The sequence below is a fragment of the Periplaneta americana genome, chromosome 9 (genome assembly GCF_040183065.1).
Source record: "Periplaneta americana isolate PAMFEO1 chromosome 9, P.americana_PAMFEO1_priV1, whole genome shotgun sequence".
NCBI lineage: Eukaryota > Metazoa > Arthropoda > Insecta > Blattodea > Blattidae > Periplaneta > Periplaneta americana.
Genome location: NC_091125.1, coordinates 106,427,698 through 106,442,289, shown reverse-complemented (window position 1 = coordinate 106,442,289; position 14,592 = coordinate 106,427,698). Strand labels below are relative to the sequence as shown.

The 14,592-nt window shown below is 36.7% G+C and overlaps 1 protein-coding gene across 2 annotated transcripts in view; it reads left to right on the top strand.

The window, feature by feature from the left end:
- The window catches only part of LOC138706364 (uncharacterized), a 201,090-nt gene that overhangs the window by 143,367 nt on the left and 43,131 nt on the right, over nt 1–14,592 (top strand). The gene's annotated exons all lie outside the window — the stretch shown is intronic.

Genomic DNA, 14,592 nt, shown 5'->3' with positions numbered 1-14,592 from the left:
CAACTTTCCCATATTCTGTTTTCTTCATTTTTAAGCCAAAAGATAGATCTACAAATTAACTATTATTCAGGATTCTAGATAATATTTTTAATCTACACTTAAAATTAAGGAACTGATTTTAAAGGTACGTATTTTTGTTAATACATTTTTTTTCTAGGCAATTTATCCAACATAAGAGCATGATTTTGGTACTGATTGTAGATAGTGTTTGTGTTAACAAAGACAAAAAATTCAGAACTTTCACTTAAAAAGTTTCAGAGATATAATTAACAATGGATTTGAAAATTCCAGTTGTCAGGAAAATAGAGTAAAATCTCTCCTTCACAATTTTTTAAAACAGTGCAGCATTATGCATAAAAATCGTAACTTTGAAAGTACGTAGATATGTAAATAACTTTTAACAAAATGTAACCGAAGAGTTGGGCCACGTATTAAAAAATTATTAAAAAATAATATATATTTTAAGCTGTAAATGTGTATCTACCTCCCTGAATATATTTACACTTTATATACATCCATTCGGAATCATCTAACTTAGCTCCTCTACCACTTTCAGGAGGCTAAGCAAAGATAGAGATAACTTATTTTTCTTATGTTTTTTGGCCATTGGCACTCTATAAATGGAAATCTTTGGGTCGCTTGAGACCAGCAGCTGAAGGAGAACATCTCACACAGTGTTCTCTCTTGAACATTTTCGAGAATGGTGCTTTTGATACCCTTTTATGTGCTTGTTTCTCGCTCTTGGCCTCTTCTGACAGCTGTCCAATCAGTAAAAGACTGTGAGAAATTGTAGATGACCCATGGGCCACAATTTTATGTACCGAGGTAGGCCTACTTTGCTTCTCCCTCCAGCTCAGCTTAAGGAAAGTCAAGATATGCTTCTTTTTTACATTTCTGTCTCCTTTCGCCTCCCAGAGAATTGGTAGTAGCTTTCTTCTTGTTTTATAGGAAATTTCGGTAAAAGAAACGAGAAACTGTAGGCCTATAGAGCACGTAAACTGCGTGCTCGATGACGAGGCTCCGGAAATATTCTATTTTCTCAAAAAGGAGCAAATATGAGCAAGTTTTGTTTGCTGATTCTAAAAAAGCAGGAACTGAACTACTTTTGGAAAGAGAAACCGGAGCAGGATAGGGTGACAGTCAAATTAAATCTCTAATAGAAATGACAAAATTACATGGAGGAATTTTTGGCCACAACTTCCGTGTAATCATTTATAGAACAGTAAATTTAAATTGAAACAATTCAGGGCTCTAAACAAATGTATTGAAAAAGCACTTACTGGCTTTTGAATCTTGGAACTTCACAGTTGCTAACTTGAAAAACGCGGATAATTGTTGCACTTGAACGACTTTTCACTTCTGAAGTCTCTTTCGGACTAAGAAATGGGAATTTCATGACTATTCTGGCAGTTTAGAATATCCCAAGCCATTGACTCCTTGATTGTTAGCTCTGTAACAGGATCTATCACTTTCGTATTTTGAGGTTTTGCCCAGGTTTTCGGATTCTCTGGACCAATATGCATGGATAGATATCGCCGAATCAGCGTCATCATCTGTCACAGATACATGGTCGTGAGAGTACTGGTACTAAATTATTATTTATACATTGTTAACTGTTTCCTTACGCCTGAGTCACTTATTCACGTCAAGACAGTTATTATTTCTAATGAAGTATTTTGTGTGCACAATACCACAAAACACGTGTAAACATATTGTGAATTTTATTAGTTACAACAATGTAATTTATTCGTCACAACAATAATTCCTTTCTACAATTCACCTTAAACGCTCTCGTCAACAATTGGATCTTCACTCAACACAGTATTCGTTATAGCACTCCACCGACGACAATGACAATTTACTTGGACTATTACGCACAACAATGAACTGTTAATCTTAACTAATATTTACAAAGCACTATTTACAAATCAGAACTACCAGTTCTCAGTTCACAGTTCTTCTATCTCAGTCACTCGAGTTCACAGTATCTCGAACCACAGACCTTCAGAGACAGTTCACTGTACTCGAACTCAGGTCCCTCCAACTGCGGTCCACTGCACTCGAACTCAGGTCCCTCCAACTGCGGTCCACTGCACTCGAACTCAGGCCTTCAGATGCTGACGCAGTTGCGAACGCACACTCGAGTCGAACTCCGGTACACAAGACTGGCTTGCTTGCTCTGGCTTTCTCACTGACTGGCTCACTAATCAACTGAAAACTGCTGTCGTTCCTTCGCGTCCGTAATTTATAACCACAGCGACGTAGCCTCGAAGGTTCCACGCGTCTCTAGAGATGGCACTCCAGAAAAAGCCAGAGCCCTCTCCCCTCTACCAGCACCAGATGCGCGCGCACTCTCGCTCCACTCTCTCGCCGCGTTGGCCCTTTCCCCTCTTCGCCGCGCGCCATTCCTCCGTGCTCCGCGCGATCTGCTTTCTTGCGGGACGCTGGTCGTGAGTTCGAATCTCATGTCGCTGTCACAATATTTAGAGAGCTCATTCCTACTTCTAGTTTAATCGAGTTTTTTTTTACATGAAACGTCTCTACACGGAGAGAAAATTGTAACTTTTTACATGAAAGGCTTACTCTGATGTCATTCGTGGCACCATGGAAAAACAAGTGTAAGATGAACTTTGTGCTTCGTGGCTTTCCATCTTGCTTCATTCTCTGTTTAATGTTCTTCGAAGTTTTCCCATGGTGGTCTCCCTCATGTGATAGATACTAGGTTACGTCAATTTTTGGCTTTTCTCCTTCAAAATTATCACAAGTTCCTTCAACAGAACTGTGAAAAACAGAGTGAGACGAGTGACCAATAGACTCGAAGCTCACAAAGATTCTTCTTCACAGCCCCAAATTCCCTTCCAAGGACGCGCGATGGCGTACCTTTTAATTATTTCTCCTCCCATTTTTAATTCTTTCATTCCGTCATTCGTCATTCCACAAGGTCTGTCTTGCTCCATTATGTAGTAGCTAATTATTGGATAGGGTGTACTCATCTTACCTTTGATAATATGTCTGTTATCTTAAATCCAACCTGACCTAACTTAAAATTACACACCAATCATAAACCCCTGTCACTTTTTGAATTCTTCACTAAATACTGTGTGAAATAATTAACTGTATAATGAGTTCATTACACCTCAAACTATCACTTGGATTTAATACCTTGCTTTAGCGCATCTTAAATTATGTTATACTCGTATCTTCCGCAGTATCCTTAATAAAGTCGTTATTCCTCAACACTGCACCGCAACACAGTAGTAGAACATCTAAGTTTTCAACGAAATTCTCAAAATGTAATAATGAAGAAGCAAGGTGGCAAGAAAGAGAAGAAAGCAGTTGTGAATTTGTTTATTAGTAGGAATTTCTAAACCATTGCATTTCTACGAATATTCACTGTTTTCGTTTACTTACAAATGTCGTCTAATTTGATAAATCTACTCACAAATGGTAACTCCAGATTAAAGCATTGATAACGAAAAATATTGCAACGGAAACAAATTACATTTTCCATTTAACGTAAAATTTGCAGATGTAGAAATCTTAAGTGAAAGAAACTTCAACCGATGCAATCTGTGCTACTTCTCGATAGATTGCTGAGAAAATTCTTCTGATGTTTGCATCAAATGCAGTTCGTAACTTAGTATACCTGTATATCACTGAGATGTGCTTTGTGTCGTTCGTGAAGAATGTAATTCTACATTTTCCTCACGTCTTAGACAATTCCAAATCAAATACTTTTTGAATAGTTTCCTGAAAATGCTGCTTGCTATATACAGTGCAATTGGATTCATTGCCGAATTGGATAGCATGAGATAATTAGTTATTTCATCAATATATATTAACTTTACATCGCAACGATCGAGCTCAAGGTACGATACAAGGAAGAACCAGAAACTTCTTGGAGTATGGCTAATACTATATGCTATGGTAAGAGCCATTACTACTCTCGCACTCCTATACCGTATTATTTCCTGTGTGTTGTTAAGTCTTTCTCCAGGTATGTTTCGTACACTATTCCTTAAACTTCGAACTGTGACGAAGCTAGATAAAATCAGAGGCACTGGCAGTATGAAGCCGAAAAACACAAGATAGAATATGTCCAGAATCGTAGATACATTTTCGTATTTCGCTATTGGAAAGCATAGCCCATGTTTAAAATTGAAGAGCATTCCAGAAGGTAGAGCGAAACCCAACCCTAAAAGCCAGATAGTAAGAACATAAGTAAATGTTATCCATGGCTTTGAGACAATGCACTGAGTACTTCTGTCAAAAACTGAGGAAGCGGCACAACATCGTTGAACACTGAGAGCAACAATCGATAGTTCGATAATCGTATGATTGAGAAATCGAAATATTACAAAGATTCGACATCCGTTTCCGTTCATAAATATCAGTTGGCTATGGTATTTTGATATATAATACAACGGAGAATTGACAAAAATATTCAACACATCGGCTACTGCCAAATTGAAAACCATTATATTCTGAGAAGTACGAATTTCTTTGTGTCTTGCAAATATGACTAACAATACTCCATTCCATGTTACACCTATAACAAATAAAACTGAATAAACTGCTGGGTATACATAATACTGAAATGTCAGCACTATTTCTGATTGTTTTGTCATGCCTACAGTAATGCTCTGAATCAAATGATCCAAATATACATCTATGCAAGCCTACTTGTGAAGTACCTTATTTTCGTTGAATGTCTTCACATTGGAGTTGTGTATGTACTAGTATTCGCACACAGAAACTGGCGCGTAGAGAGAAATTACTTGTAAAGAACATTCAAATAATATTCGTGTCACTGGAGAACATAATTGAATTAACAGTGTGTCGCTCTATCTTAGAAATAATCTCTCTTTGCAGAGGTTTGTTTTTTTGGTTATTACTTCAGTATTTGCACCAGGAATTCCTGAGTTATATTTCGAATTCTTATAAATGAATAGTCTATATAAAAAAGCTATGGTGGTTTGTAATACATGGGAATTGTGCACTACTGTTTCTTGAAAAACTTGAAGTTTACATTTCGATATACTTGTAGTCAATATAATAGACATACACACAAACAATTCACTCAGTAATCCACTTGCATTTTAAATACATTTAATTTTGGCGCCATGAGTCTCCAAAAACTTCCAAGTTCATATTTCACAATCTATATCAATACCAATTAATCAAGCATAACTAGAGCAAATCACTGATTAAGAAATATGCTTTTTGAAGATAAATATCACTTATGATGGTGAATATTTACAGTGGAACACTTGACATGTACGTTGTTATAAATCATACACTTCATATGTAAGTAGTCACAAATATGTATTATTAACGGTCACATTTAACGCATAGACTAAACTTCAGTACACAGAGAACTATGTTATTCTTTTACAAGAAATGATAACGAAATAGTTCACACGAGTGACACTGTTAGAATAGTAGACGTCTTCTGTAATATTCGTACTGTCTGAGATCAACTTCTTGAGATAATAAAAACTTCACGCACGAAAGTCTTCAAAGAAAATGAAAATATTATCGCACTAATGAATGTCTGTTTTCAAGTACTAAGTAATACACACTGAAGGAAACATTTAGCAACCTTAATACATTGAGTGACACTACTGGGGTTTTAATTTATTCTTGTGCAAATGATAAACTTCGATAAACCTAAAACAAGCTTTTATCTTGCATGTCTTCTTTCGCTCTAATTTGATAATTTACTTTTAAAGCTTCAGAATTCCAACGTAAAAGCACTGGTGCTGGTCTCATTTAATGACGCCTTCAACTGAAGAGGTTATTCAGTATCCAAATTCAACGTTGGTGAGAATTGACAGACGAATTTTGCCAGGAGCCCACAATCAAGAACAGGGTTCTTTTACATGCCGTAAATCTATGACCAGGGATCCACAGCTATACTTCTCTCCAATAGGAAAACATTCTAAGAATGTTGCAGCCCTTTATAATCCATCGGCCACGCCTGGTATTGGAGCCACTATCCTCGGATTCAACAACCAGCATATTAACCGCGAGACTGTGAAGGACGTCATGAAAACCCACGTCCACAAAAACATGTAACACTCCCACTTCTTATGAGAGGGATAGTCGTTGATGTCTTGTCCTATATTTGTGTCGAAATTCGACACACTTTATTTACAAAAATAGGGTCTATAAAAGCAAAATTGTCTGAACGCTTCCATTTCTTTTATAATGCATCTGATTGTGAAAACATAACGACATCTACTTTCAGAAAGAATTGCATCCATAAGAACACGAGTGCGGAAAGTTATTGATTACCTATACAGAGTGGTCTCAATGAAAGGGAAAACTTTAGGAAGTGAATAAATAACTTAAATGCAAACTAAAACGTTCATATACAACAAGTGGTTTATTTCGCTTGGTATCAAGCTGCAATTACTCATGTATTTTAGAAGTCTTCATAGGTAGAGTTCAAAATGGCCAGCACGGAATCTAAAACAATAGGCCTATTCTCAGTAGCGGCTGATGACCGAAATCCCCGGTGAGGGCTGTAGTAAGTAGTTTAAGCAGGCTACCTTCCATACAAAATGTTTATTATTGATGATAGTTTATTATGATTGACATTATTATTATCATTATCATTAATGAAAAATAATAACATGCGAATCTTCAAATAAGTTGTTATGCTGTGAGTTGATTTCAGTAGGCTTAACTATTTAATTTTTATAAAGCAACGAATATTATGATCAACTGAAGAAACATGTGATGAAATTCCCCTGGAAATATGTTTCAGATCTCTGAAGTTTCAGTAGACACACTGTTCTAGCTTGTTTTGTTTGTTTTTGTTTTGTTTTTTGACAGCAACAAGCACGACCAACAGAAAAGTTTATTTCGCACCACATTACCAAAGACCCATTTATGTTACTCACGCTAGGATGCATTGAAAGCTCGCGTTTTGAGGTTTTCTTTCTGAAAAATTGTCAGTGATGGCGTAGATCTGTCTTAATTTAAAACTTTCCTTTCGTCGATATTATTTCCTATCGATAACGATACTCTAACAATGAATTTATTATAATTATCATTATTTCTCGCATTTATTTCCATTTCTGTTTTCCCGAAACACATACAGTAATCACAATGGACCACACGACGATTCACCACTGTTATTCTCATCCCAACAGACACTTGAGACCGGCATTGACAAAAGACAGAGTTCTGAATGGGAGAAGTGAAGGCTGATATGTGGGGGAATACCTGCTAAGCCACGAGGCCACAAGAAATGTGCCTCAGTTTTAGCTTTCCGAGTGCAACCTTAAAACTCGTGGCAACATACGAAATGCAGAAGCCAGACCTGGCACGAGAGATCCTGGCCTCAGGCTTCAGGCTTCATTGAAATAACTAATATATTATGTTATATACGATTAAAAACCACTAAAATTTTGAGTTTAATGAAGCAAAGTGACTGAGGCCCGGCCTCACTTGCCTCAGCCAATCAGCCGCCACTGCCTATTCTAAGCATCTCATCATTGGCAGCTATCTCTCAAATGTTTCAAGTGTCTGCTCTAGCTGCTGACATCTTTATTGAACATGCCCACGTAATGTTTCATTGTTGCAATCAACAGTCTTGAATAGACGATGGACTTCAAATGGGCCCTTAAATAAACTCCAATTAACTCAGGTTAGAACGAGCAGACAGGACACTTCCTCCGTGTTTTGGAATCGCTAACTTAGAATGTAACTAGCGGCAATAAAAAATGAGACAGTTTTTCGTCTTGCGTGAATCACGTTTGGCGAGTATCAACAAGTGTAAATTCCTATGAACACAGTAAAGTCACCCTTTAATTTTGGTAGAGATCCATATTAAATTTTCCCAAATTATTTGTTTGTTAAATTTACCCTTCTAGATACGTACCGGTACCTAAAACACCATATTTAAGTAAAACAAACTTGTGAAGTAACGTGAAATTTGGATCATTTTACGAAATGTGTCACTATGTCAGTAACTACGAAATATGAACCAAAATGCAATTCAGCATTGTTAAAAAACATGTCTCTGACTTTTGCTTCAGTTAATTCGTTTAAGTAGAAGCTGGCCTATTAATTATGTGAATTAAGTGATTTTCACACTTTAATGCACGTTCGTGTAATTATAGGTTCACTTTTACTCCGATACTGTGTAGATAAGCATTTCAACACGGTATCCTTGTGGTAGTAAAATGTAAATAATCTGCTATTTATAGTGTCGGTTTTATTATTTCTCAATTAATTGTAGTTATTGGAAGTCGTATGTAGTGGCGATGGAAATGTTATGAATAATTTCGAAATCCGGGGAGTTTATTACACAACATGAAATAACCCGAAGGACATCTTATCATGGATGTTTAGTTGCACGTCAGGGAGGAAAAGTCATACGACTTGCGGCAGTAAAATTAAGTTAAAGTGAATTACGTATTACAACGCTAAAAGTAAATGTGTGTGCGTGCGCGTGTGTGTGCGCGCTCTTTCCAATACTGTTAATAACTTCATGAGACTCACCATGTCCGTATCTGAATTTTTCTCTCTTTAATACAAGTTGGACACACAATGCGACTCCGCGATTTGGGGTCGACACAAAGCCGTGCCTTCACAACTTTATATGAAATAACACAAGACGGAAAACGTCGATGGTGTATGCAAGATTATCTATGGTGCCTTAGCCGTATTTATTTGTATTTGGCCTTTGTTATTAAGAGCGTCACTAAGCAAACAGTTAAAATATTGTTATAAGCACAATATTTAAGTTTGAATCTTATTAATTTCTATATAAAATTCACGTAAACGAACTTTTCGATTTTGATCATTTCGTGCCTAACGTAGATGTATAGGCCTATTTAGCACCGTTCAGGTTCTTTGGAACTAAATATATGGGAAAAGCTGTGAAAATCAGAAATTAAATTAGAAATAAATGAATTATGAGTGGTGGTGGTGGTGGTGGTGGTGACGACACAGGGTAACCGGAATACGCGAAGAAATTCCCTGTGTTGCCTAGACAGCTTGGATTAGTGTTGCCCAATACAAGTTATAAATTCAGTGTGAATCGACTGGGATTTTGAGCCCGGTCCCCCATAGCTTGTACGTCCAGCGCACTAGCACTGAGTCTACTATTATTATTATTATTATTATTATTATTATTATTATTATTATTATTATTATTGTATAAAAACAAAAAGGATATCCCCTTCTAAATTCTCATCTTCCAATCATCTCTCGTAGGTTGGCAGATCTGAAGTTATATGCGCTATACAATTGTCAAGAATGATGTAAAACGATTATTGAAGTATATCGCCGATACGGCCCAAATCTGAACTTTTGGTCGGATAGTACAGTGGGTTTACTTAAAGTTACAAAAGTCATAATGTATGACAGTTAGGCCTACCTGCCCTTGAGCGTTATGCTGAAATTTACCTTATCTTGAACAACTAATAACATTCAACCTCTGTATATGCCTTCCGTTCTTCAAGTAATACTTATTATTTTGCTCAAGCTATTCTCTTGACAACAATTACATAATAAGCTGCACGTACTTTCTCGTATTTCATTTAATTTTATCATTTTGAATCGGTTCAGTTCACCATGATTCGATTTGCATTATTGCCGACGCATCTGGTATAAGGTAGAGGCAGCGATTGAAATTCTTGCTTCCTGGCTGCGATCGGGCATGATTTGAATCCTATTAATTACTATGTTTGGATATGGTTGCGTTTTTCCGAGTTTTCCATAACTTTAAGACGAAGACCTCGAAGTCAATTCCATTGACGGTAGAAAAAGACGTGGTTGATACAGCGTCGTTAAAGAACCGATCAAAGTATACTTTGCATTCCCAAAGTGTACAGCACGCACAACTGTGACACTTCTAACATTTTGCTTTTGATTTAACTGGAGTGAATTTTTTCTTTGAGCAGTAATTTATGTATTACTTTTGATGTGAATTGGAGGTTGTTTTGAGATTTTCTTTTAAAACTTGCACCGTTTACATTACTAAATGAAACTTTTATCTTGTTATGGACATACTGTTTTCCGCACCAGCATATAAGAGTTTAGGTATTAACTTCTCTTAAATTCCTTAAATGAATGTTTATCACACAGGTGCTAATAGTAGGCACTAGATAAGTTTATCATTAAATGAGTTACCAACCGCTCGCACCCTCCCCATGACGCGACCTCGAAGTGCAACATTTTCCTTGTTAGACATTTCCTATAGTCCTTGACTTACAATAACTTCCTAAAATATAGCGGAAAATCCACAATTATTATCATTCAACTTTGATGTTAAATTTCATGTCGGAAGGTCACAAATTCCATGACAAGCAGGGGAAAGTGAATTTCTTCTCCCCTTCTGAAGAAACCAAATTGGTTCATGGTAGACACGTAACAGGATGCTTTCTGTCGGGCATAAAATTTTTTGACCGTTGCTATCACAATTTTCAATGAAGATTAAAGTAAATAATAATAATAATAATAATAATAATAATAATAATATCTGTATTAGGTTTTACTAAACAACGGTTCATGCCTTAGTTTGAAGACTGTAAGATGAATAACTCGACGTAGGGAAGTTGCGATCCCATCGCCCAGTCGGAAACCATTGCAGTCAGCCATCCGAGAATTGGCGGAAAACCACAGCGATTGAGATTGGGAGGAAATGCCAATTCCACCTCAAGTCCAGAGCAAACAGGGAGCACACCCAGACAAAGCACCTTGAGTTGGGCTAATCATCCACGTCAGGGTAATTAATGATTCAAAGGGAAAACAGAAGTCTCGGATTGGACGGATCAACACGATGACGACGACGACGACGACGATCGGCTGGAAAAGGATGAACCAAGATCGAGAGGAGTGGATGAAATGGACAAAACGAGGTGCCCCGACACTTAGCGGCATAAGGGGCTAATGAAGAAGAAGAAGAAGAAGAAGAAGAAGAAGAACACTGAATTACTAAGTTCGACGTTTTTAAAAAGTACATTTTAACGACGTTGCTTTCACAGACCTTTCACAACGAATCAAATATGTCGAAAATTTAATTCTTCACTTATATTATAAACATAAACATATACAGTACAGCGTTCGGGCGCGGGTTCGATTCCCGCTTGGGCTGGTTACCTGGTTGGGTTTTATCCAAGGTTTTCCCCAACCATAAGGCAAATGTCAGGTAGGCCTAATCTATGGCAAATCCTCGGCCTCATCTCGCTATCACCAATCCCATCGACGCTAAATAACCTAGTAGTTGATACAGCGTCGTTAAATAACCAAGTAAAAAAATATACAATACATAATTGTAAACTTAACCGCTCAACTTAAATAAGTCTAACAAAAAATTAGTTCATAAAAATAATGGGATTATGTCAACACTTCTCTATTGCTGTAACTTTTTTGTTTCATTTTGTAATGCAAACATGGGCTATTTTGAAAAGTACAGAGTGATTTATATAGAACTGACACATTTCTTTCTTTCTTTATTTCAAAACGAATGATGCTAGCCATAGTTTGTTATGCCTCAAATGTAGAGTATCTTTGGGAGATTACTAACCTCTACAGCATATGTTGAAAATTCTTTATTTATTCGGTTGAAAATTCACTTCATGACCAATTTTTAACGTCAAATTAAGCAGGAGTTTTGATTCCCTGTCCGCGTCTGGCCGCGAAACCAGGTGGCCCAGGTTCGAATCCCGGTCGGGGCAAGTTACCTGGTTGAGGTTTTTTCCGAGGTTTTCCCCTCAACCCAATACGAGCAAATGCTGGGTAACTTTCGGTGCTGGACCCTGGACTCATTTCACCGGCATTATCACCTTCATTTCATTCAGACGCTAAATAACCTAGCTGTTGATACAACGTCGTAAAATAACTCAATAAAAAAAATTGATTCCCTGTCATGAGATGCGCAGATGTTTATTCTTTATTCCTTATTGTTGGCAGCTGTTTTCGACATTTTGTTTTAGTCACTGAAAATGCAGTACACATTAAATTAAAAGCTCTACCTTGTGAAGCAATACTGGATTAGGAATTCAATTATAGCTACTCAAAGGGCTTACCAGAGAGAATTTGGTGTTCGTAATCCCCCCCCCCCCAAAGAAACACAATACTGGGACTGGTAAACAAATTGGAAACAACTGGATCTCTAAAAGAATATGACAAATATACAGAATAAAAAATAAACATCTGCGCATCTTATGACAGGGAATCAAAACTCCTGTTTAATTTGACGTTAAAAACTGGTCATTAAGTGAATTTCCAGCCGAATAAATAAAGAATTTTCAACATTTGCAATAGAGGTTAGTAATCTCCAAAAGATACTCTACATTTGAAGGTATAACAAATTGTGGCTAGCATCATTCGTTTTGAAATAAAGAAAGAAAGAAATGTGTCAGTTCTATATAAATCACTCTGTATAATAATACAATTTTCTTCAAAAAAAATTCTTCAGCACACATGTGTGCAATAAATTATGCTAAGTATAAAAAAATAAGTTTTATGATGCTACAAGGGGTTCATTTGGAAATACGTGTTTCCAGAATCTCTGATATCGAAAAAGTAAATTTGGGCTTACCGTCTGTCCATCCGTCTGTGGATGTACAGCTATTTCTCCTAAACTACTAGAATGATTTTGTTTATATTCAATATCTACCAGTCAATTTATCCGGGAATGATGCTCATAAAATACAATATATTTTAGTAAAAAGAAACGAGTTTCTATTTCAAATCAAGAACACACAATGACGGTTCACTTAAAAAATAGGCACACTGTTTTCTTTATAACTTCTTACATTATATAGAGTAGTGGATCCTAAACGTTTGAGTGTCACAAACCCCTTGAAGCTCATATTTAATATTCGCAGACCCCCAAAATGTTTTGGGCTAGTAATTATGTTCTAATAAGAATAAAAACATTAGAGATTTATATAAGGGTATAAAGGAATTTAAGAACTGATATCAGCCAAGGGCAAACGTGATCAAGGATGAGAATGGTGACTTGCTTGCAGACTCTCCATCAGTCCTAAACAGATGGAAAAACTATTTTGCGCAACTACTAAATGTACATAGGCCAAATAGAAATGATCGGGACGAGGTTGAAATGCAAACTGCTGAGCCATTTATACCCGAACCCACGCTTTCAGAAGTCGAAATTGCGATAGAAAATCTGAAAAAGTACAAGTCTCCAGGTATCGATCAAATTCCAGCAGAATTAATACAAGAGGGTGGAAGTGCATTATATAGCGAAATTTATAAACTTGTACTTGCTATTTGGGAAAAGGCAATTGTACCAGAACAATGGAAGGAGTCCATAATTGTATCTATTTTTAAGAAGGGGGACAAAACCAACTGTGGTAAGTTTCGAGGAATATCACTTTTGTTGACGTCGTACAAAATTTTGTCCAATATTCTTTTGAGAAGATTAGCTCCGTACGTAGATGAAATTATTGGGGATCATCAGTGCGGTTTTAGGCGTAATAGATCGACTATTGATAAGATTTTTTGTATTCGACAGATAATGGAGAAAAAAATGGGAGTATAAGGGTACAGTACATCAGTTATTCATAGATTTCAAAAAGGCATATGACTCGGTTAAGAGGGAAGTATTATATGATATTCTTATTGAATTTGGTATTCCCAAGAAACTAGTTCGATTAATTAAAATGTGTCTCAGTGAAACATACAGCAGAGTCCGTATAGGTCAGTTTCTATCTGATGCTTTTCCAATTCACTGCGGGCTAAAGCAGGGAGATGCACTATCACCTTTACTTTTTAACTTCGCTTTAGAATATGCCATTAGGAAAGTTCAGGATAACAAGCAGGGTTTGGAATTGAACGGGTTACATCAGCTTCTTGTCTATGCGGATGACGTGAATATGTTAGGAGAAAATCCACAAACGATTAGGGAAAACACGTAAATTTTACTTGAAGCAAGTAAAGCGATCGATTTGGAAGTAAATCCCAAAAAGACAAAGTATATGATTATGTCTCGTGACCAGAATATTGTACGAAATGGAAATATAAAAATTGGAGATTTATCCTTCGAAGGGGTGGAAAAATTCAAATATCTTGGAGCAACAGTAACAAATATAAATTACACTCGGGAGGAAATTAAACGCAGAATAAATGTGGGAAATGCGTGTTATTATTCGGTTGAGAAGCTTTTATCATCTAGTCTGCTGTCAAAAAATCTGAAAGTTAGAATTTATAAAACAGTTATATTACCGGTTGTTCTTTATGTTTGTGAAACTTGGACTCTCACTCTGAGAGAGGAACATAGGTTAAGGGTGTTTGAGAATAAATGCTTAGGAAATTATTTGGGGCTAAGCGGGATGAAGTTACAGAAGAATGGAGAAAGTTACACAACGCAGAACTGCACGCATTGTATTCTTCACCTGACATAATTAGGAACATTAAATCCAGACGTTTGAGATGGGCAGGGCATGTAGCACGTATGGGCGAATCAAGAAATGCGTATAGAGTGTTAGTTGGGAGACCGGAGGGAAAAAGACCTTTGGGGAGGCCGAGACGTAGATGGGAGGATAATATTAAAATGGATTTGAGGGAGGTGGGATATGATGATAGAGACTGGATTAATCTTGCACA